Raw genomic sequence first — 25,001 nt, 5'->3', positions numbered from 1 at the left:
TCTGTAACCCTTCTCTATAATTTGCAGCACCCATTGAGATATATTGGGCAGACATTTCCATTCCGCCAGAAGATCTACTAAGTCTCTCGAGACTGGCCTCTGGTGTTGGTTGTGTGATCAGACCAGTGCTCTGCAACGGCGAACCGGCAGGAAGTGACTGAACTGACCGCTCCTCGACCCTCCTCGAAGGATCGCTGGAGGCCTCTGTGCCCTGAAGCATGCGAGGTGGCAGGGTTGGCAAAATGGCCCTCTGAGGGTGCCGAAGAGAAGCTGGCACCGTATAATGACATTAAACATTAAAAACACAGGCAGCAGGAATAAGCTTCTTTCCCTTTAAGACATAATGCACGATTTTTTCGACTGTTATATGTTCACTCAAGACATAACTGACTATGTTTGTTAGGATACTTGCCAAGACGGGCATGTTGACATAATTTTTGTGTGAATTTGTCCGTTCAAACACATGGCTTGAAAGAGAACTCTATATTTGCATGCTGTCTGAGATAAAGGGCATACACGCTCCGGATGAACACACACACAAATCTTCTCATAGCGTGCGTGAGTTCTCTTTCGCATCTTGCTCTTGAATGTTTAGCAAGGCTTGAATGAGTTTAGTTTAAGCACAGATAGCAATGTGCGCTGTTCAGGTCTCACCTGCGCTCGTGTGCCATCAACACCCAGGTGATGATGCCGTAAATGACTGCTCACATTCGAGCATACTGCACTCGCAGTGAACCAAGTTTACAGAGAGTGACAGTTTTGTCCACGCTTTTTCATCATCGCTGTTGTAACTTTTTGGGAAGCCAGAATGCATATTCATTGACTGAAACATACATTATCCAAACTCTGTCTGTTTTACACGTTGCTATTGTTAACAAACCCTATAGATGTGTCGTCATTCGAAATGAACCACGGTGCAAGTGCGTGCCGAACTGTAAGTGGAGAACGGTACAGTTCGATTTTTTACAGAGATGACAGATTTCACTGCGTCGCCGAACAGGCCAGCAGGTGAAAGTGGGCCGCTCAAAAGCAAGTGTGTGAGGTGGCAAGTCCTCAGGATCGATACTCAAAATGTCCACCTCCTCAGAGCTGGACATGTGAAGTACCGGTGCCTCAACCCAAGGGGAAGAAACCGCAGAGTGTGCTTCCACCTGGGAAAAGGCACTGGACCTGGCAAGTGAGGGCAGAGAAAGGGCAGCGCCCATCTCTAACCCCTCTGCCAGATCCATCTGCGAACCCCATGATCTGAGCAACCATTCTGCCTCAGCAGAAGCGGGACCAGAACCATGGGGAAAGCGAGCCGCGGTGCCCTCCTCAAAGAGCGCCTGGCGGGAGTGGAGAGTCTTAACATTAAACTTATCGCAATGCTCACAAGCAACCACCTCGAGGGCTGCCTGGGCATGCTCCGCTCCCAAACAAACAACACAGAGATGTAATGAGTGATGTAACGAGGGCAGGGAGAAGCACAGTCTAAACTGCTGTTTGCTCACATTATAATACTGCTATTTGCTATAATATTGCGCTTTGACAGACAATAAATAGACAGAGACAGATACACAGAGCGCTTGCTGAAGACACCGAAGCTAGTGTTCTTTGTTCTGGGTATGCTTTATAGTTTCCTGGTCTGTGACATCACCCGCCTATGACGTTCCGGACAGTTTACACATGTGCTTCACGACACAATCACGCAGAGGCATTCCCACCTTGTCTCGACGCAGCTCAAGTTCCCATTAAAGAGAAACTGGTTGAACTTCGAAAGTGAAATTGTTTACACGCAGACTCCATTTTGTGGAGAAAGAACATGAACATGAGCTGTTTGTGAATAATGTGAATCAGTTTGAGAACAGATCAGTTTAATGCTGTTATCTAGAGACTGAATGGATTTATGAACTGAAGGAAGTTTTTGTCTGATGTTCTACATTATTGAGACAGAGGTAGGTTTGAACAAACACATTTCTGGATTCATTCTCATGCACTGGTAACTCATACATCTGCTTGTGTAAATACTGTCTGTCCTATTGTAGTGTAAGAGTAGCCTTTAACCCTGCTAACAAAAATAAGTTCTTTGATTGTTTTGCTAACGTTCCCAATAAGTTATGAAAATGTTTTTTTTTTTTAAAAACAATATTTTGGTTATCTGAACATTAAGGGAACATTTGATTTTATCAGGAAATGTTACTTCTCTGACCGTTGTGAAACAAGTAGTAACATTTAAAAAAACATTTGACTAATGGGCAATTAAAAACGGCAATTAAAAACATTATTAAAGAACATAACTCTTAATGAACATTCAAATGATCTTATTGGAATTATGTTTGCTCATAACTTTGAGAGAACCTTTACAGAACATTCGCTAAAGTCCTGAGAACATTCCCTGTTTGATGGAAAGCACTTGCTGATCAAATTCAGTCTGGCATGAAAGTCACAAAGAAACATAATAACAAAAACAGAACTATCCTGTGACAATGTGTCTGCATACTAGATAGTTTAATAAAGCCATAATTCAAAAGTCCTACAGTAATTGCTGTAAATGTGAAGTGATTTCTCAGATTAAATGAGCTCATCAGGGCTGCAGAAGCTCTATTTCAGTTGTTCTCAAAATCAAGGCTGATTTGAGGAATCAGGAAGTAAAAGTTCTTAAGATCACAATCCTCACAGTCATAAATTAATCAAACACTCAGATTGATTCTTCTTGACAGGGTATGCTGAGTTAGCCTGACTTCGTCATACTCATATTCTAGGCAGAATGTGAGTCTGATACTGCTCCATTGCACTTGAATTATGGGGCGTGTCTTAACCGAACCAGTAAAAAAAAAAAACTCTGCACTCAATTGGATAGACCAACAACCAATCAGAGCAACGCAGTAAGTGACGTATGTTGAACTTGTACTTAAACTTTTGCCGAATCCCGTTGGAAGGACGGCAAACACATCTTTCCCATCGACAAATGCCTTGATTGCGGTTCTTTGTTCGTCTTTTAAAATTAATGCGCTGTCGATTTCTTTTATTACAGAGGTGATAGCGGAATCTAAACATCTTACTTCTCCAGCTGCAGTCATCATTGGTGAAAACCAATTCAACCCAAGCGCTCTTTGATGACGTGGGTGGTTACGTAACCGCAGATAGCCTGTCCATCATCAGTTAAAGCCCGCCCTGGCAATTTGATTGGCTCGGCCTTCTGGGAGCCGAGCATAATTACTCCACAATGGATCGAGTCCAGACCGAACTTCCCGTCCAAAAAATGTTGTGGGCGGGGTTCAGGCTGGCACCCAGGCTAATGCTGAGTGCCTCCGAAATGAGACATGCAGTGTTTTTGAATGAATCTCTTGAATGAATGAGTCAATGACAAAACATTCACTTGTCACCACCTACTGGTGTAATGATGTAATCAAAACAATCTTTATTTGAAGCATCAAGTAAAAGGTGCTTTATTGTATTTTGCTCACTGCTACAGTAGTGTTTATATTCAAACTATAAACGTTTATACTTCTGCAATAATTTGAATGTAATTTGAATAATAATAATTTGAATGAACAGAAATAATGATACTGTGTGGTTGAAAAGACTGTGAAGCTGTCATCAATAACAAAGGGTCTGAGGAGGGTCTTGAACCCGGGTCTGCCGGTCAGAGAAAGCTTCTTCTCTACCCCTGGTCTACTAGAAATGATAGTTTTTCATAAGACCCATGTGCAGAACCAAAGGCAAATTAGGAGGCTCAGATAACTCAAAAGCAGGCTGTCTTTACTTGAAGTCAGTTTTCAAATACAAACAAAAGAGCAATCATAGCTTAACAAAACAAAACAAAACAAAACAAAACAAAACAAAACAAAACAAAACAAAACAAAACAAAACAAAACAAAACAAAACAAAAGCCAAAAGAGAAACCTCACTTAACTTTTTCTAAAACTCAGGTAATCCATACTGGGTTGATCCCAAGACTGAACACAGCTCAATGAAACTACCAAACTTAAATAGGACTATATACAGGTGGAACAAATTAACTTGATAAGCAATCTTAATTAGAGAGTTCACAGCAGGTGGTGCCGCCTAGTGGCTCGGAGTGTCCTCACAGTAAAGGGCAGGTGGAGCCCACCAATGGCTGGGAGTGTCATTGCATGAGGGAGCAGACAGCGCTCCCTAGTGGCTTGGAGAGTCACTGCAAGAGGAGTCTTACAGAAGCTGTTTCATACATTACAACTGCTCTCTCTGGATCAGATTGTAGATCTGAATGTTCACAGTGATTATACTTGTCCAAGAAAGGTTTCATAGACAGCCGAATCGCTGTTATTTAGGAATAAGATTGTGCCAGTGTTTGAATCAAGATTGCAATCTTTTACTGATTAATTGTTCAGCTCAAACTTATAATAGGCTACAATATAAAAATATAGATTATACTTTATAGTGTAAATACTTATTTATAAATTTAGTACTATAATAAATTTAAATATGCCCAGTCTATTATAAATAAAATATGAGTAAAATACTATTTATAATAAATATAACTATTATAAATATGTGTATTCTTTAAAAAAACAAGATGAGATTGAATGCAATTTGATGACTTTAACAAATGCAAATGCTATCATTAACAACCTCAGATAGTTACAGTTGCTCTGTCTTTAACGGTTTGTAAGTTTTTGTAAAAAATAAATTTCACTATATGGAGAAAATGAAATACTAAGAAAATAGTTTCTTTAGAGTTTTTCATTTGATTTAGTCTGGTTAGTTTTGTATCAAATACAATGTGAATTTCAGTGATTTTCTGGCAGCAATAGCACATTTTTCCACTTGGGCGGGCAATTCATTCACAGACAGCTTTCCTTGCGTATACAATCCTCCATATGCCAGTGAACCAATGAGAACGCAGAACATTGATGTCGATGCATAACAACAGAGTGTAGGCGCCAAATCTGTTTTAGATCCTACCCGAAACCCTCCATAACTGGCACAGATTTACAGAAAATTATTTGTTTGGCAAATAAATAAATGACTGACAGTTACATACATATTACCAGCATTTTATTATGTAAGCTTTGTTACACCTCAAATGACAAGGAATTTTATAGTAATTTATAGTATAATTTCTTTAGTCCATGAGCATTCACAGCTTATATGGTTGTCGCTCCCCTGATTTATCATTATTCCACTTGCACATAATATGACTCATAATTAAATCACTCATATTCAGTTTATTGTCTATTTCTGCAGCACTGCCTGTAAAATGAGTCTCTGTGAGAAAAGAGAGGGGGAGAATGATGTTCAGACACATAAAGCAGCTTCTCCAGAACCCAGCTGTGTGTCTATGAAGAGTGAAGCATCCATGGGAATCCCTCCTGGTCTCAGTGATGGAGCAGTGACCTCTGACCCTGAGTGAGTATGAACTACAGCAATAGAAAATCTGTATATGAATGACTGGATTATAGAACAGAATGGATTTGAAGAGGATGAAGTTTGGAGGTTTGAACAAACAAAAGCCAGGGTAAATTCTATCAGCAATACTCATCACTATTATATTTATGTTCATCTTGGTAGTGATGAATATCGCTGATTGAATTCACCCTGGCGTTTACAGTCAAACTATTATAAACTCAAGACTTTCAAAAAATAATATTCTCTGTAGTCAAAAGTGTGAAAACTTGCCTGGATCATCCCATAATGAAAATCACATTTAGAAAGATCGGTCAGACTTTTGATTATTCTTCCTTTATTTTGTTCTTTGTTTTCTGCAGCACTGCCTGTAAAATGAGACTCTGTAAGAAGAGAGAGGAGGAGGATGATGTTCAGACACATAAAGCAGCTTCTCCAGAACCCAGCTGTGTGTCTATGAAGAGTGATGCATCCATGGGAATCCCTCCTGGTCTCAGTGATGGAGCAGTGACCTCTGACCCTGAGTGAGCATACACAACCTACTTGGTTAAGCCATGTTCTTCCTTATATGTCCATTATCCATATTATCTGTCTATCAGACATCTGCAGTGCATCACTTAACTGCATTATTATGTAGGAAACGGTATCAGTCATAGAATCAAACCTCCAAGTAACTTGGAGGAAATCAAAGATCCTCTATCAGAATTTATAGTATAAATCATCTGAGATCATCATGAGTACAACTACAGACATGTTTCATCTTAAAGGTAAAGGATGCAAAGGCTGGCATCTCATTATCTTTAGCAGATTATAATTGCTTCATTTAAAAAAAAAAATCTTTTCAAATTCAACTCAACATGACATGGAACAAAACAAACTTTGTTTTGTTGCTTTACATGTCAGTCAGATGTCCTCTTGGTTTGTCCTTGGCCAATGAAAGCTGCGTTGAAATCCAGACCTTCTGCCATCAGTCTGAAGGTCTGGCTACACAAGGCTAGTGGGATACTACCTGAACTGACATTTCTGTGTGAATGTGGTGTCATTAAATAGTAGCACATAGAGTTTGGTGTTCTGCAACATTTGAATTATTTTCATTATTTTAATGCTTTTTCACAGTTTTTCTGTTCATCTCACTGTTTCTGCAGTGTGAAAAGACACAATGTAATCAGTTCAGTGACGCCCCGTCTGACCTGCACTGACTCTGACTGTCAAACCCTCATCAAGAAGCCTGACACAGAAGCCCTGCAGAGAGTCAAAGACCAACACAAATCCAGCATGAAGAAGAAGTATGAGAGCTTATTTGAGGGAATCAATCTAGAAGAGAATCAAACCCTCCTGAACAGGATCTACACACAGCTCTACATCATAGAGGGAGAGAGTGAAGGGGTGAATGAAGAACATGAGGTTTTACAGATGGAGAAAACAGCCAGAACACAAGACACTCCAATCTACTGCAATGACATCTTTAGACCCATACATCAACCAGGATGTGAGGAGAAAGACAAAATCAAGACTGTTCTTACTAAAGGCATCGCTGGAATTGGAAAAACCGTCTCTGTGCAGAAGTTCATTCTGGACTGGGCTGAGGGAAAAGCCAATCAGGATGTAGATTTCATGTTTGTGCTTCCATTTTGAGAGCTGAACTTGATTAAAGATCATCAGTACAGTCTTCACAGACTTCTGCTGGACTTTCATCCTGAACTTCAAGATCTGGACTCAAAGATTTATGAGGAGTGTAAAGCTGTGTTCATCTTTGATGGTCTGGATGAAAGCAGAATGACACTGACGTTTTCAGAAAGACAGAAATTTTGTGATGTGAATGAGTCTTCATCAGTGGGTGTGTTGATGTCAAACCTCATCAGAGGAGACCTGCTTCCCTCTGCTCTCATCTGGATCACCTCCAGACCAGCAGCAGCCAATCAGATCTCCTCAAAATACATCAACCGTGTGACAGAAATTCAGGGATTCAATGAGCCTCAGAAGGAGGAATATTTCAGGAAAAGAATCAGTGATGAGCATCAAGCCAGCAGAATCATCTCACACATCAGAAGATCAAGAAGCCTCCACATCATGTGTCACATACCCGTCTTCTGCTGGATCTCAGCCACTGTGCTTCAAAACCTCCTGAAACAAGATGACAGTGCAGAAATCCCTCAAACTCTGACTGAAATGTACATCCACTTCCTGCTGACTCAGATCAACATGAGGAATCAGAAGTATGATCAGAGAGATCCAGAGAAACTCCTGAAATACAACAGAGACGTGATTGTGAAACTTGCTCAACTGGCTTTCAGACAGCTAATGAAGGGCAATGTGATGTTCTATGAGGAGGACCTGATTGAGAGCGGCATAGATGTCACTGATGTCTCAGTGTATTCTGGGATTTGCACTGAGATCTTCAAGGAGGAATCTGTGATTCATCAGAGGAAAGTCTACAGCTTCATTCATCTGAGCTTTCAGGAGTTTCTAGCTGCTTTATATCTGTTTTACTGGCATGTAGTCAAGAATGAGGAATCACTGAAGTTGTTTCTGAATGAAAGATATGTGAGTTACAGTCTGAAAATCTCTCTGTATGATCTACTAACATCAGCAGTTGATAAATCATTACAGAGTAAAAATGGACACCTGGATCTTTTCCTGCGGTTCCTGCTGGGCGTCTCACTGGAGTCCAATCAGAGACTCTTACAGGATCTACTGACACACACAGAGAACAGCTCAGAGACCATCAATAGAATCACACAGTACATTAAAGACAAAATCCAGGGTGATTATGAACGTCTCTCAGCTGACAGAAGCATCAATCTGTTTCTCTGTCTGCTGGAAATGAAGGATCAGACTCTGTACAGAGAGATTCAAGAGTTTGTGAAATCAGAGAATCACTCAATGAATGTACTCTCTCCGTCTCACTGCTCAACAATCGCCTACATGCTTCAGATATCAGAGGAGGTGCTGGATGAGTTTGATCTGAAGAAGTACAACACATCAGATGAGGGTAGAAGGAGACTGATACCAGCTGTGGTGAACTGCAGAAAAGCTCTGTGAGTATTCCTTTATGTGATTGGAGAAACTCTTTTGTTATAATACAGTCACATTGTAATTTCTCTGTCAATTCATAACACGTTTTTTTTTTTTTTAACAACAATTTAAAGTTAAATCAGAAACTGTTTGAAGAAGACAAAACTGTTCTAATGCAAACAGGAATCCAGAAATCATGAATAGTGTCAGTGCAGCAAAAGACAGAGACAGTGTTAAACTGTGAAGATGAATGATCAGGACTTGAATGATAAAGTATTTTATTGCTTAACGTTTTGATCTCTTATTTAATTTAAACATTTATGTCTTACGTTTTGTCGAATCAGTTGCTGTGGAATATAAATCAAAGTGTATTAGTCATGTGATTTCAGCAAACAGAGCTTTACCTGCATCAAATATATGATTAACTTGTCTTGAGTAGGGATGTGCAATCGGATTAATCGCGATTAATTGTTGCCAAAATAAAAGTCTGTGTTTATGTAATATATGTGTGTTGTCTGTGTATAATAATTATGTATATATAAATACACACACATACATGTATATATTTAAGAAATATATGTGTAGTATATTTCACAGTTTGTAGTGAAGGAAGAGGACAGGGTCAGCTTTGACTGCTGACTGAGCTTTTATTTCAATGATAAATATCCAACAAAAAGTCTGTGCAACGCACAACAACAAAATCCACAATCCACAAAAGGGCTTCACTCCAGTATCGGCATATATAATCCACAATAGGGCTTCACTCCAGCGTTGTTGTCACAACCAGCATTTCTCAGTCAGCAGTCCCTCTCTCTCTCTCTCCCACACTCCTGCTTCTCATGGCGTTTTATCCTGTCTGACGCCCCCCTCGTCACATACCCCCATCGCCCGACTCAGGCCGGGGAGCCATCTGCAGCCACTGCAGAGGAGCGTGGTCCGAACAGAGGGTGAATTCCCGTCCCAGGAGATAATAGAGGAGGGTGAGGACGGCCCACCTGATGGCAAGACACTCTTTCTCCACAGTGCTGTACTTAGCTTCTCTCTTAGAGAGCTTACAGCTAATGTACAGCACCGGCCGTTCCTCCCCCTCTATCTCCTGGGACAGGACAGCACCCTGTCCGATGCGTCAGTCTGCAACACAAAGGGGAGAGAAAAATCAGGAGAGTGAAGCAATGGCCCACCACATAGAGCAGCCTTCACCTGGGTAAAGGCCTGCTGGCACAGCTCCGTCCACTGGACCATATCTGGTGCCTCCTTTTTAGTTAGATCAGTCAACGAGCTGGTGAGGTCCGAATAATTAGGTACAAACCTTCTATAATATCCCGCCAACCCGAGGAACTGTCTAACCTCCTTTTTGGTCTTGGGCCGCGGACAGGTCGCAATCGCTGCTGTCTTATCAATTTGGGGACGCACCTGTCCATGTCCCAAGTGGAAGCCCAGATACCTTACTTCCACGCGCCCAATCGCACACTTCTTCGGGTTGGCCGTGAGCCCGGCCCCCCTCAGCGATCTCAGGACGGCCCTCAAATGCTGCATATGCCGCTGCCAGTCATTACAGAAGATAATATCATCCAGATAGGCAGCAGCATATGCACCATGGGGCCGTAAAATTTTATCCATGAGACGCTGAAAGGTGGCCGGTGCCCCGAACAGCCCGAACGGAAGAGTAACAAATTGGTGGAATCCAAACGGCCTCGTGAAAGCTGTCTTTTCTTTGGAGAATGGCGACAAGGGCTTCGGCCAATATCCCTTTGTTAAGTCCAGTGTCAAATAAAATCGAGCCGAACCTGTCATGAATCAGGTTTAATTGCTCCTTATTCTTTCCTCTTTCTTCCTATCATTTCCTTAGTTGTTTTCACCTGCAGCTCTTTTCTTTCAGCGCTCGCGCTGATTGATCAAGCACCTGTTGCGTTTCTTCTCTGATTGCTTCCCCTTCTTTGCTCTGCTGCTAGCCGCGCTTCAGTGTCGGATTATTGTTTTCTCACGCTGGCGTTTGCTCCTCGCTCCCTTATCGAAACTTTGCTGATCTCTATTATTGTGTGTGCCACAGTCTTAGTCCCAGTCCCAGTCCCAGACGCCTTCTCTGGATTTCTCCATCCTCCTTCTGGTTCCCTCTGCCTGGTTTCCCCATCTGCCGGCCGTGGGTTTTCCCATCACCAGCCTGAAGTAACCCAGACCAGTGACGGCTCTGTGGCTCCCCTTGACTGTTGTTTTTTGTTTATTTCCTATTCCAGCTGCAAGTGTGTGTGTGATTCCGCACTTGGCAGACTGCCTGTGTTAATCTTTTGGAAGGACTATTAAAACTGTGTTCATCCCACTCTCTCGCCTCTGGGTCCTTTTTCCCCTGACAGAATAATCCGACCAGCCATGGACCCGGCGGGGGAAGGGCTGATTCGTTCGGCGGTGGAGATGCAGGGAGTCATGCTCGGGAGACATGAGGAGGAGCTTTCCGCTGCAAGACAGGCGGTAGATAGTCTCGCTGGCCAGGTTGCTGATCTTAATCACCGTTTCCAGTATCTCCGCACCGAGCTGTCCGATCCTTCGTCTCCCACCCCAGCTCCGGAGCCTAGAGTGAACAATCCCCCAAGATACACGGGTGAGCCAACTGAATGTAAAGCATTTCTCACTCAGTGCGAGGTTGTCTTCTCTCTCCAGCCCGCCACATACGCTTCTGACCGCGCCAGGGTCGCCTTTGTGATTTCCTTACTGACGGGAAGAGCGCGGGACTGGGCCACGGCGGTCTGGGAGGCGGAGGCTGAGTGCTGCCAGTTCTTTGCCCAGTTCAAGGAAGAGATGATGAAGGTCTTCGACCGCTCGGTCAGTGGACGCGAGGCGTCTCGTCAGCTAGCTGTGCTTCGCCAGGGCAGAAGATCAGTCTCCGACTATTCCATTGAGTTTAGTACTCTCTCCGCAACCAGTGAGTGGAACGAGCCTGCCCTGGTAGCTCGATTTCTGGAGGGGTTGTGTTCAGAAGTTAAAGACGAGATTTATGCGCGTGAAGTCCCCACTGATTTCGATCAGTTGGTGGAATTGGCCATCAGATTGGAGAAGCGAGCTGAGCTACGACGCTGTGTCTGAGGGCTGACCCCTTTGCCACCCTCTTCACCACCTGCTCCCACTCCTGTGTCGCTTGAGGCTGCTCAGATTCCCGAGCCCATGCAGGTCTCCCGGATATGGATCTCTCCTGCTGAGTGTCAGCGCTGCATCCTGCATCGGCTGTGCATGTACTGCGGAGGGTCTGGTCATCTGGTAGCGGTCTGTGCGTTAAAAGGACGCGCTCGTCAGTAGATCGGGGACTATTTTCCCGGTCACTCTTCACTGGTCTGGAGTCATGTTCTCGTGTCAAACCTTTATCGATTCTGGCTGCGAAGGAAATTTCATGGACGAAGTATGGGCTTTGGAGCATAACATTCCTCTTCACCATCTTGATAAGCCTACCCCTCTATTCGCTCTGGATGGAAGTCAGCTGCCATGTACTCATCTCGCCACCGCTCCGGTGAGTCTCACCATCTCGGGAAATCACCAAGAGACAATTTCATTTTTTATTTTTCGTTCCTCCATCTCCCCTATAGTGTTGGGCCACCCCTGGCTAGTCCAACATAACCTGCAGATTGACTGGGCAGAGGGAAGTATCGTGTCATGGAAGCTGTCTTGTCATACCCATTGTCTTGTCTCCGCTGTTCCTTCTCTCTTTTCTGTTTCTGTTTTTCAGCAGGAACCTGCTGATTTGTCTGGAGTCCCGGAGGAGTATCTCGATTTGCAAGCTGTGTTCAGCCGTTCCTGGGCTGCTTCTCTCCCTCCTCACCGCCCATATGATTGTAGCATTGACCTCCTTCCCGGTACTACTCCTCCTCACGGGCGCTTGTATTCGCTTTCCACTCCCGAACGCGAGGCTCTTGAGAAATATTTGACTGAGAGTCTCGCGGCCGGGACTATCGTTTCCTCGACCTCGCCCGCCGGTGTGGGGGTTTTTTTTGTCAAGAAAAAGGACGGGTCGCTTCGACCTTGCATAGATTATCGAGGCCTTAACGACATAACTGTTAAGAACCGTTATCCTTTGCCCCTTATGTCGTCGGCGTTTTAAATCTTGCAAGGGGCCAAGATCTTCACTAAGCTCGACCTCCGTAACGCCTACCACTTGGTCCGAATTAAAGAGGGGGATGAGTGGAAGACCGCGTTTAATACTCCTCTTGGACACTTTGAATATCGGGTTTTACCGTTAGGCCTTGTCAACGCTCCGGCTGTGTTCCAAGCTCTAATCAATGATGTCCTACAAGACATGCTCAACGTCTTCGTCTTTGTTTACCTCGATGATATTTTGATTTTCTCGCCCTCTCTGCAGGTGCACGTCCAGCACGTCCGTCGTGTATTACAGCACCATCTGGAGAACCGCCTCTTCGTGAAGGCTGAGAAGTGCGCTTTTCATGTTTCCTCCGTATCGTTCCTTGGCTCGGTGGTGTCTGCTGATGGCATCAGCATGGACCCAGCCAAGGTGCGTGCGGTGGTTGAGTGGCCCGTTCCTGACTCTCGCATTGCACTGCAGCGTTTCCTCGGATTTGCAAACTTTTACCGTCGTTTTATTTCCAATTTTAGTCGAGTGGCGGCTCCGTTAATAGCCCTTACGTCGTCAAAGACTCGCTTTGTTTGGTCTGAGCCCGCGCAGTCTGCGTTTGACAGATTAAAGAAGCTTTTTACCACGGCTCCTATTTTGGTCACCCCTAACCCCGAACGACAATTTATCGTCGAGGTGGATGCCTCTGATGTGGCCGTTGGTGCCGTTCTTTCGCAACGTTCACCGCAGGACGAGAGGGTTCATCCTTGTGCATATTTCTCCCGTCGGCTTTCGCCTGCGGAGCGTAATTATGATATAGGAAATCGTGAGCTCCTTGCGGCTCGGTTGGCTCTCGAGGAGTGGCGTCATTGGCTTGAGGGTACCTCAATTCCATTTATTGTTTGGACAGACCACAAAAATTTAGCGTACATTCGGACGGCTAAGAAACTTAACGCGCGTCAGGCTCGTTGGGCTTTAATTTTGGGCGATTTGATTTTTCCATCTCTTTCCGCCCCGGCGAAAGGAATACCAAGCCCGACGCTCTCTCTCGCCAGTTCGGTACCTCGGACAGCACCGCCACTCCCGAGACCATTTTGCCTGAGGGTTGCGTGGTTGGAGGTGCGGTCTGAGGAATAGAGAGACGGGTCAAATCAGCGTTAACTAATGTTACTGTTCCTCCCATTTGCCCCCGCAACATGCTCTTCGTCCCTGTCTCCGTTCGTCCCGCAGTGCTACGGTGGGGCCACTCGTCTAGGTTAATGATTCATCCTGGGATTAGGGGGACACTCGCAGCCATTAATCAGCGACTCTGGTGGCCCGTTCTCTCTCGAGACGTTCGTAAATTTATCTCTGCTTGTGCCATTTGCGCCCAGACTAAGTCTAATAACTCTCCTCCCACGGGGCTACTCCGCCCACTTCCTATTCCGTCCCGACCTTGGTCTCACATTGCAATTGATTTCGTGACGGGCCTTCCTTCTTCGGCCGAGAATACTGTCATTTTGACTATTGTTGACCGATTTTCTAAGGCCGCTCACTTTGTTCCGCTACCCAAATTACCCTCCGCGAAGGAGATGGCCCAATTGATGATCGAACATGTTTTTCGCTTGCATGGTCTCCCTACTGACATTGTTTCCGATAGGGGTCCTCAATTTGCATCTATGTTCTGGAAGGAGTTCTGTCGTCAGATTGGGGCCACGGCCAGTTTGTCATCTGGCTTTCACCCCCAGACTAATGGGCAGGCCGAGCGCACCAATCAGATTTTAGGACGTATGCTCCGTACCCTGGCCTTCCGTAATCCCGCTTCGTGGTGTGAACAATTGCCATGGGTGGAATATGCACACAACTCTCTTCCTTCGTCTGCCACAGGTTTCTCCCCTTTTCAATCTTGCCTGGGGTACCAACCGCCTCTCTTCTCTTCCCAGGAGTCAGAGACGTCGGTGCCTTCGGTCCAAGCTTTTGTTTATCGCTGCCAACGTACTTGGAGAACTGTCAGAGCCGCTTTGTGTCGTAACAGAGAACTTACTCGCCGCTCTGCCAATCGCCGTTTGTTTTCACCTGCAGCTCTTTTCTTTCAGCGCTCGCGCTGATTGGTCAAGCACCTGTTGCGTTTCTTCTCTGATTGCTTCCCCTTCTTTGCTCTGTTTTCTCACGCTGGCGTTTGCTCCTCGCTCCCTTATCGAAACTTTGCTGATCTCTATTATTGTGTGTGCCACAGTCTTAGTCCCAGTCCCAGACGCCTTCTCTGGATTTCTCCATCCTCCTTCTGGTTCCCTCTGCCTGGTTTCCCCATCTGCCGGCCGTGGGTTTTCCCATCACCAGCCTGAAGTAACCCAGACCAGTGACGGCTCTGCAGCTCCCCTTGACTGTTGTTTTTTGTTTATTTCCTATTCCAGCTGCAAGTGTGTGTGTGATTCCGCACTTGGCAGACTGCCTGTGTTAATCTTTCGGAAGGACTATTAAAACTGTGTTCATCCCACTCTCTCGCCTCTGGGTCCTGTTTCCCCTGACAGAACCAAGCTGGTCAAGCAATTCGTCCACCCGTGGCATTGGATAAGCATCGAATTTCGACACAGCGTTCACCTTGTGGTAATCCACACAGAACCGTACTGAGCCATCTGTTTTGGGAACCAAAACTATCGGGCTCGCCCAGTTAGTGCTGGATTCTTCTATTACCCCCATTTCAAGCATCACTCATAATTTTGCCTGAACTACTTTTTTCTTGTGTTCAGGCAACCTATACGGCCGGCTGCGAATCACCTCGCCCGGCTCTGTCTCGATGTGGTGCTGAATGAGGTCTGTACAACCCGGTAGGGGAGAAAACACGTCAGCAAACTCTGCTTGTAACTTAGTCAAATCAGTGAGCTGGGAGGGCGAGAGTTGATCTCCCTCTGGGGCCAGAGCGAGGGATTGTTTTTTTATATTCGCCTCTGGCCCGAGATCATCCTCTCCGCTAATCACCGTCACCAGCATCACTGATTCTGCCTCATTTCATTTTTTTAGGAGATTGAGGTGGTAAATTTGACGTGCCCCTCTCCTATCCGATCGTATCACCTCATAATCAAGCTCACCAATTTGCCATGTAACCTCAAATGGTCCTTGCCACTTTGCAAGTAATTTTGAGCTTGAAGTGGGGAGCAATACAAGCACTTTATCTCCCGGTGAAAATTTGCGCAGATTAGTTCCCCTGTCATACAACCGGCTCTGTCTGTCCTGGGCTTTTAACAAATTCTCCATAGATAGCCACCCCAAAGTGAGGAGTTTTGTTCTCAAGTCCAGCACCTACTGAATTTCATTTTTAGATTGAGATGGTCCGTCCTCCCAAGTCTCTCTCAGGACATCCAGCACCCCGTGGGGGTGGCGTCCAAAGAGAAGCTCGAAGGGGGAAAACCCTGTGGAGGCTTGTGGGACCTCTCACACAGCAAACAACAGGGCTTCTAACCATTTATCCCAATTTTCGGCGTCTTCCTGAACGAATTTATGAATCATGGATTTAAGCGTGCGATTATAATGTTCGACCAGCCCGTCCATTTGTGGGTGAAAGACGCTGGTACGAATCGATTTAATGCCCAACAATTCGTAAATTCCACGTAACATGCGTGACATAAACGCCGTGCCTTGATCAGTGAGGATTTCTTTCGGAATCCCCACTTGGGAGATTAGACTAAACAGTGCGTCTGCAACACTCTTAGTGGAAATGTTGCAGAGAGCCACTGCTTCGGGGTATCGCGTTGCATAATCCACAATGACTAATGCAAAGCGATGCCCTCTCGCTGATTGCTCTAATGGCCCGATGAGGTCCATACCAATTCTTTCGAAGGGGACCTGCATTAATGGGAGGGGGTGCAAAGGCGCTTTTGGAGCGGCCGGTGGATTCACCAACTGACATTCACAACAAGACGTGCACCACCTGCGCACATTCTCGTGAATGCCCGGCCAAAAGAATCGGGTCATGAGGCGATTTAGTGTTGCTGTTTGTCCTTAATGTCCAGCCATAGGATTAGAATGAGCCGCTTGGAAAAGCATTTCCCTGCGGCTCTTTTGAACTAACAACTTGGTTGTATCTTCCTTTGTCTGAGTGTCTTGGGTCACTCGATACAACCTATCTTTTATGATCGCAAAATATAGATAAGTCAGTGGACGTCCAGGCTGGAGAGGCTGACTGTCGATAGTGCTGACCTTTTAAAAAGTGTGTTTTAATGTCTTGTCCTGAGACTGCTCCAGGGGAAAGTCATCGCGGTTCCATCATCGGTCTCCCGATTCCACTCTGTTCCCCTGAGGCAGTACTCATTGGTCACTGGTCAGTCTCTCCCACCTGCACACGCACATCCTTATCCAGCAAATTTTTACTCCAAGAGGCATCCGAGCACAAGCAGCCCAATAATTTAATAAACGCTGGCCAATTCGTCCCCAGAATTATCGGATGCCGGAGGTGCGGGTTAACTGCCACCTCAACACTATGTTTTTGACCCCTGAATAGAATAACAACTGGCACAATAATTTCACCACATCCCCGTGCACACACCGCACCCTAACCATGCGGCTTGTATCCAATGCCCCGGGCGAAATCAGGCTTTGATGAACCGAGGTTTGGTTACATCCTGAGTCCACCAAAGCCTGATAGGTACCCCCCTTGATACTCACAGGTATTTGGTACCCGCCAACCTGACCAGGGGCAGCCTGCGGGTCGTCTGGGACCCAGATCAACGTCCCAACCTCCATGACTGGACACCTGTCCACGAAGTGCTCCGGGTCCCCGCAACGACAACAGGCCGGCCCAGACCTGCCCGCCGCTCTCGTGGCAGAGAGTGGGTTAAAGGATTGGCGCGGAGAGAGGGGAGAAACAGGAGTGTGGTCCGGCCCAGCAGTCCATGGGCGGGACCAGAAGTCCGAAAAGGTGTCCCTGTTCAGTCCCACCCTGCCCCCGGGGTGGGACAAGAGGAGGGCCGGGCGGACGAGACCTGGGGAGAGGGACAGGCTTAGAGAAAGAGGACGGGGAAAGAGAAGGAGAGAGAGATAGATGGCAGGGGTTCGCCAACCCCTGGGCACGCCACCATGTGGTCCTCCGCAAGGTGGATGGCCGAGTCCAGCGACGTGGGCCGGTGGCACTGGACCCACTCAGCCGTTTTCCTTGGCAGCTGAGTTATAAACTGCTCCAGTACCACCCGATCGATGACTTGCTCCACATCGCTTCCCTCGGCCAGGAGCCATTTGCGGCAGGAGTCCCGGAGCTGTTGGGCCAACACGAAGGGCCTACCGGACTTGCCCAAACTCGATCCAGCTCCAGAATGTCTTGCGGTCTTCCTGCTGGACCTGAAGAATGGCCTGGAAGCGGCGCTCCTGATCCGTACGGAGGTCCAGCAGGGCTTGATGTTGGTCTTGATGCAAGACCGCGAGGGATGAGATGATGTCATCAAACGGCGTGGCGGAGGGCATTTGCATGGCAGCGGCTCCCTTCTTCCTTCCCGGGTTTCGGCACCAGTGTAGTATATTTCACAGTTCGTAGGGAAGGAAGAGGACAGGGTCGGCTTTGACTGCTGACTGAGCTTTTATTTCAATGATAAATATCCAACAAAATCCAACCCACTGCAGACTCCGCTGAACCACGCCCCCCCTCACCACAATATGCATGTTTAAATAAATATATATATTTATATATATTTTATAGTACATGTAAATATAAATATTTTATATATAAATCGAACATTTTTCTTAAATATATACATGTATGTGTGTGTATTTATATATACATAATTATTATACACAGACCACACACATATATTACATAAACACAGACTTTTATTTTGCAAACAATTAATCACGATAAGTGATTAATCTTGAGTCAGTTTTATAATAACCTTGTAATAATAACCTGATTGTCAGTCAATATTCAGAGTTCACCTCCTGATGAAAAATAGAGTATTAGACGTGATCAATGTGCAGAAAACATAAAACAATATTTTAATCCACCATTTCCTCTTTATTGAACCCTATTTCATCCTGTGTTACAGACTCGCTGACTGTAATCTCACTGATCAGTGCTGTGAAAGTTTGTCTTCATGTCTACAATCATCAAACTCTCTGAGAGAGCTGGACCTGAGTAACAATAACCTGCAGGATTCAGGAGTGAAGCTTCTCGCTGATGGACTGAAGAATTTACACTGTCAACTCAACATACTGAGGTAAATTAAAGATGCCCTCTCCATCTTTACCTACCCTTCCATTGGCTTTCAACATGAAATGACAGCAAGTTAAATGTGTATGAATAGAAATCAAAATCAAAATTGTGGTTTTCCCTATATCCAAATTAAACTATATTGCCCAAACTTTCTTTTTACTTTCCAACACTACAACTGATACAATGTATCTGACTGTGTGTGTTTTTGTGTGTGTTTTTGTGTGTGTGTGTGTGTGTGTGTGTGTAGATTATCTGGCTGTATGGTGACAGAGGAAGGCTGTTGTTATCTGGCTTCAGCTCTGAGTTCAAACCCCTCACACCTGAGAGAGCTGGATCTGAGCTACAATCACCCAGGACAATCATTAGTCAAGCTGCTCTCTGATCCAAACTACAGACTGGACAAACTCAAGTATGTTCAACACTAACAATCATCCTGTCATGTGTTTTTGGACATGTGTGTGCTATAAGCTCATATGATCATAAATCCCTGCATACAGCACATACTGTATATACACATTCATACTGCACAGGAAAATAAGGATGTCTTGAACTCTGAGACTGAAGATGATCTTGATTCAGATCAACAGCTGCTTGTGACTCATAACAGCAGCATCTGAGAAACAGACTCAATCTCTGATCCCAAAACATCAATTCAAAGCTTGTTGCTGCTCTAGAAAGTAAATTATCAGTGCTGTCAAAGACATGAAGCGAAAACAGATCCAAAATACAGACTCAGAGATCACAGTCTAAATGAGAAGAAATTATATTTGTCCTCATGATCCTGAATAAAGCAGAGCATCTGGGGCCGTATTCACAAAAAAATATCTTAAGGCTAAAAGTAGCTCCTAACTTGCCGATTTACGAGAAACTCTTAAAAATAATGGGCGTGTCAGTCCTAATTTTAGGACTCCTAATTTTATTGCTCTAAGAGTATTTCACAAAGCATTTTAGCACTAAAACTAGCCCCTAAATCAGTGAAACGTTAGGAGTAGTCAAGAGGACTCCTGAGTTACTAAGACCAAATCACAAGCAATCCTAATCCACCCAAAACACTGTACACCATGAGACACTAGCGATAGAGCCTTAGGTGCTGAACCTTCTCTTTATAAATGTAATACATTTTTCGATTTATAGTTGAATCTATGATAAGACGCCAAAAATAAATCTTAAATAAATAAATAAATAATTTCCAAATATACATGTGGCAGTTGTTTCCTCCCAAACTTAGTTTATAAAACATCATTTGTCGCTTGAATTCTCTCGAGATGCAGACATGTAAGAGGCTGACAAGTAGCTGAACATATACTAGTTTAATTAGTGACACTTAGCCTACATTTTAAATCCTTTATTTGAATATTATTATTTTAGTATGGAAACATGATACCTCATTCTACAATATTTCTATGATTAAATTTCTGACAGAGACTCCTCCTCCATCAGCCAATCACTGTGGTGATTGATTGATACTTAGTAAGCATGTTGACATCATCCATAGCAACAAGGTCAACCCCGCCCTTACTCTTAGCTAAAGTCTTATGTCTATTCCTTAGTAAAAGTTTGTCTCAGCAGCTTTGTGAATATGTTTTAAGAGAAAACTCTTAGCTAAGAACTTTTACTGCTATTTAGGAGAACTCTTAGTGTTAAGATAAAATGTTTTGTGAATACAGACCCCGAACAGCAAGAGATTTCTGCAGTTAGTAGATGAATATCAGTTATTGATTAAAACACTTGAACAAATGAAAGGATAAAGACACAATTGATCAGTGAATGTAAAGGTGAGTCTGTAGATCAAGACTTGAGGATCTTATTCAGTGATAGAGGCTGTGAATTAGGAACTACATCAAATGATGGAGGACAGACAGAAGATGAGCCTGAGTTTGAGATATAGTTCACTATTTTCCAGCTCTTAAAGGATTAGTCTACTTTTAAATACACTTTTCCTGATAAATTTACTCACCCCCATGTCATCCAAGATGTTCATGTCTTTCTTTCGTCAGTCGAAAAGAAATGAAGGTTTTTGAGGAAAACATTCCAGGATTATTCTCCTTACAGTGGATTTCAATGGCTACCAACAGGTTGAAGGTCCATATTACAGTTTCAGTGCAGCTTCAAGGGCTTTAAACGATACCAGATGAGTAATAAGGATCTTATCTAGAAAAAAAATACAACCGTTTATGCTTTATAAACAAAATATCGCATTGAACGTACTTTCCGCTTCCGCATTCTTCATAACGCTTACGCTGAATGTCCTACGCCTTCCCTATTTAAGTTACGGAAAAAAACGAAACTGGTGCCGCGTTCGTTCCGTAAGTAGAATAGGGAAGGCGTAGAACATTCAGCGTAAGCGTTATGAAGAATGCGGAAGCGGAAAGTACGTTCAATGCGATATTTTGTTTATAAAGCATAAACGGTTGTATTTTTTCGAAAATGACCGATCGATTCGCTAGATAAGACCCTTATTACTCATCTGGTATCGTTTAAAGCCCTTGAAGCTGCACTGAAACTGTAATTTTGACCTTCAATCTGTTGGTAGCCATTGAAATCCATTGTAAGGAGAAAAATCCTGGAATGTTTTCCTCAAAAACCTTCATTTCTTTTCGACTGACGAAAGAAAGACATGAACATCTTGGATGACATGGGGGTAAGTAAATTTATCAGGAAAAGTGTATTTAAAAGTGGACTAATCCTTTAAGTTATATGATAACTTTTGTGTGATGAACAGACTAAATATTTAAATCATTCACATGTTCCTTATGAGCTCAGATCAGACTTCTCATGTTTGTCATTTATTTTGTATGTTTTTGATAAATGAACATGAGCATTTAGGTGAGAAAATAATTTTCAAAAAATCTACATTTTTTTTTATTTTTTTTTAATAAAAAATCAATATGTAAATTGACTGACATTTTGTTTTTATAGTGTGGATCATGGAGGAGAGATCAGACTTACAGCAGGACTACAGAAATGTAGGACACACACACACACACACACACACACATTTTATCATTGTTTTGTTGTGTTACAAATGTTATAATTTCTCTTCTTGTGTTCAGATGCATGTGATCTCACACTGGATTTAAACACAGTAAACACTCGTCTTGCTCTGTCTGAGAAGAACAGAAAGTTGATGTGTGCGGGAGAGAATCAGCCGTATCCTGATCATCCAAAGAGATTTGATGAGTGTCTTCAGTTTCTGTATAGAGAGAGTCTGACTGGACGCTGTTACTGGGAGACTGAATGGAGCGGGATGGTTAATATATCAGTGACGTATAAAAGAATCAGCAGGAAAAGATTGAGCAATGACAATGTGTTTGGATACAATAAAAAGTCCTGGTGTCTGGACTGTTCTACTAACAGTTTCACTGTCAGACACAATAATAAGAGCACAGTCATATCTGCTCCTTCACGTCGCTCTAACAGAGTAGGAGTGTATCTGAACTGGTCGGCCGGCACTCTGTCCTTCTACAGCGTCTCTGACACACACACACTCACACACTTACACACATTCAACAGCAAATTCACCGAACCCCTCTATGCTGCATTTGGGCTTTATTATGATAGTTCAGTGTCTCTGTGTGAGACTAAACATCTTTCTGTGAGAAACAACTGAGACACACAGATGAGTGAAAGAAACACACTCACATTATCTCTCTCTTTAACTCACACAGCAGTAAACTCTTTCTCTCTTCTCATCTTAATTTCAGTGTGTATATAGAAACACACACACTGACTTCAGTCTAAATGAGACACACCACAGACTTCTATTGTGTTTCTATAAAGACATTTGAATGCGGCTCAACAGGAGTTTTGTCTTTCTGTGTCTCTGAGCGCCACCTGGAGGAAGATTGAGTTTCTTGCTCCCAGGAAACAGTTCATAGCAAGTGTTTGCTCTGTTACTATGGTAACTGAGGGTCAGGTCAGAGGTCATCTTCTAAACACACTTCATTACAAATGTTAAAGTCTGTGGAGCTCATCTCACTATATACAAGCAATCAGGTATTGTAATTTTCAACCAATAATCAATAAAAGGGTTCTAAAAAATATTTTTTCAGATTATAAATATATGAACATAGAAAACTAAAAAAAAAAATCTTTCTGTAATGCTGTATTTAATAAAGACTTATGTTTATGTTTGAAAGACTTACTATTTCTGTAAATTGTGATATGTGATATGACTTTACAGTTTAACTTCATTCCTGCATTTTCCAGCCCGTCAAAACAACATTCTGGTTTGATTGAATCATGGATCTCAGTGAAAGCAGTGCTAACTCTACTCCAGAGCAGGGTTTCATAACCCCGGGTAAAAAGCAGTGCTAACCCCGCTTCTAAATTACAAGTGTGAAACGTTCCTTTACCCGGGGTTAAAAACAGGGTTTAGAGCGATGATAACCCGGGTTTAAGCGCAGTGTGAAAAGCTCTTTTGTGACATCATAGTTGTAGTTCAACATTCATCTGGTTCAAATCCTCACAGCCTTTAACAGAAAGTTATTATTAACTCAATTAACATTATGTTTTGGTGTATCCAAAATGGTCAATGTTTATAATATTTTTATTCATTTTTTTTATTTTATTATTTGTTATATATTATTATTCTTTTACATGTTATTTTGTTTAATCATTGATATATTTTCTACTATATGCTCTGTTTGATTATTTCCAAATGTAAGATCTTTGATGGAAAATATGATCTTACAGACACCAAAGTTGATCATGTGATGTACCTTCATATCAAAATATGTCTGTTTCCATCTCTGCAGACATGAGATAATACAAGATCTGCAATATTTTCTTAAAGATGTCAAAACAACACCTTCTAGTATATCGGTTTTCCTTAAAGTATCATCCAACATTAAATGTCATCCAGCAGGGGGCGCTGACGCTTAAAGAAAAACTTTAACCAAGTTAACCCTGTTAACCGCCGAAAAAGCCAACACTGAACATCAGAACTGTCTGGAACAGGGAGCAATGGAAGAAGGTGGCCTGGTCTGATGAATCATGTTTTCTTTTACATCACGTGGATGGCCGGGTGCGTGTGCGTCGCTTAACTGAGAAACACATGGCACCAGGATTCACTGGAAGTTACATCTATAATTTGCTCAAAGCACCAAAAAAAAACAAAAATAGTTCTTTTGAAAGACATCCTTTTGGAAGCTTAATTTTTAAGAGTGGGGGAGAGCGGGGCACAACCTAACGCTTTTTGACTTTCTCAGTTTGTGTAAACCTACTTAGTAGGTTCAGAGAATTTCTTTTGTTCCACATTAATTTCACACGTCTGGTACAAATATGTGGCTTTGTTTCATTAATATAGTGTATACTTTTTTTTCTTTATTTACCCCTAAAAAAGGGAAGTGAAATGTGACAACATGCCCCATAGGTGAGGCACATTGTAACGTGACCGTATGGCAGCTAAAATGTTATCTGATTTCATTAAAAAAATATACATGACAAACTAAAATATTTTGTCAATAAAAGACAATAATTATTTTTTTTCATATAAAATAATAGCATTTTTTTAGAAAATCAAATTTAAATAATTTTGTAGTTTGACAATGAACACTCTGCAAAACACAACTATACAGTCTAGATCAAAACAATACAGACACACAGATGAAGAAACACATTCAGACATTCAGAATAACACAGAGCTGAACAAAACACTCTCCTTCCTCCACTCACAGCTCTCACAGAACAGGGGATAAATAGACGAGCCAGTACAAATGCTGAACATTTCTTGAAATATTCCCTATATAAGGGACACTGGGGCTAGTTGTCACACAGTGACTGTGAGGTTTTGAGTCAAAAGTTCAATTACACAAACGCTTCGTACTTTTATTTGAACTTTCTTTAAAAAAAAAAAAAAAATAGGTGATAATAATATTTTTGTATGTTACATCTCACATTGTTGCTATTGTTTTTATTATTTTGTCTTTCATAATAGATTTCATTTTGCTGAAAAGACTATACAGAAATTAACTTTCTTAAGAAATAATTGAGAAAAAGGTGTGACAACTAGCCACTATGTCATTTATATTCATGCATTTGTCAAACATGCATTGCATTCAAGATTGTATCTGTTCATGCTGTGGAACAAACATCACAGAATCGCTACAAATGTGTAGAATATCAATCATAATCATCTCATCAGGAGTTTTCACTCATTTTGATCTGTAAATGTGTTTCTCTCCTCCAGGTGAAGGAGTTTGATTCGATCTCTCGTCTCGACCAATGGCAGACCACCATGTTGCTGCATAATATCTAGTGCATAATATAGTGCATAATATAACTGTTTAATTTGAAACTTTACAAGGACTTTCAAGCTGAAATCCATTCAGTAAACGTATATACCGGTGACGGGTCGAGTTGCAGGCACATATACAGTATAACGGTGTCCTG

The 25,001-nt window shown here is 43.0% G+C and overlaps 1 pseudogene; it reads left to right on the top strand.

Annotated features, from left to right (window-relative positions):
* The first annotated feature begins 1,751 nt into the window (after nucleotides 1-1,751).
* On the top strand, nucleotides 1,752-22,739 carry LOC125269296 (annotated as a pseudogene).
* The last annotated feature ends 2,262 nt before the right edge of the window (nucleotides 22,740-25,001 follow it).

The sequence above is a fragment of the Megalobrama amblycephala genome, linkage group LG5, assembly GCF_018812025.1.
Source record: "Megalobrama amblycephala isolate DHTTF-2021 linkage group LG5, ASM1881202v1, whole genome shotgun sequence".
Classification (NCBI taxonomy): domain Eukaryota; kingdom Metazoa; phylum Chordata; class Actinopteri; order Cypriniformes; family Xenocyprididae; genus Megalobrama; species Megalobrama amblycephala.
The sequence above is the reverse complement of the archived record's forward strand: the minus strand, read 5'-3'. Positions and strand labels throughout refer to the sequence as shown.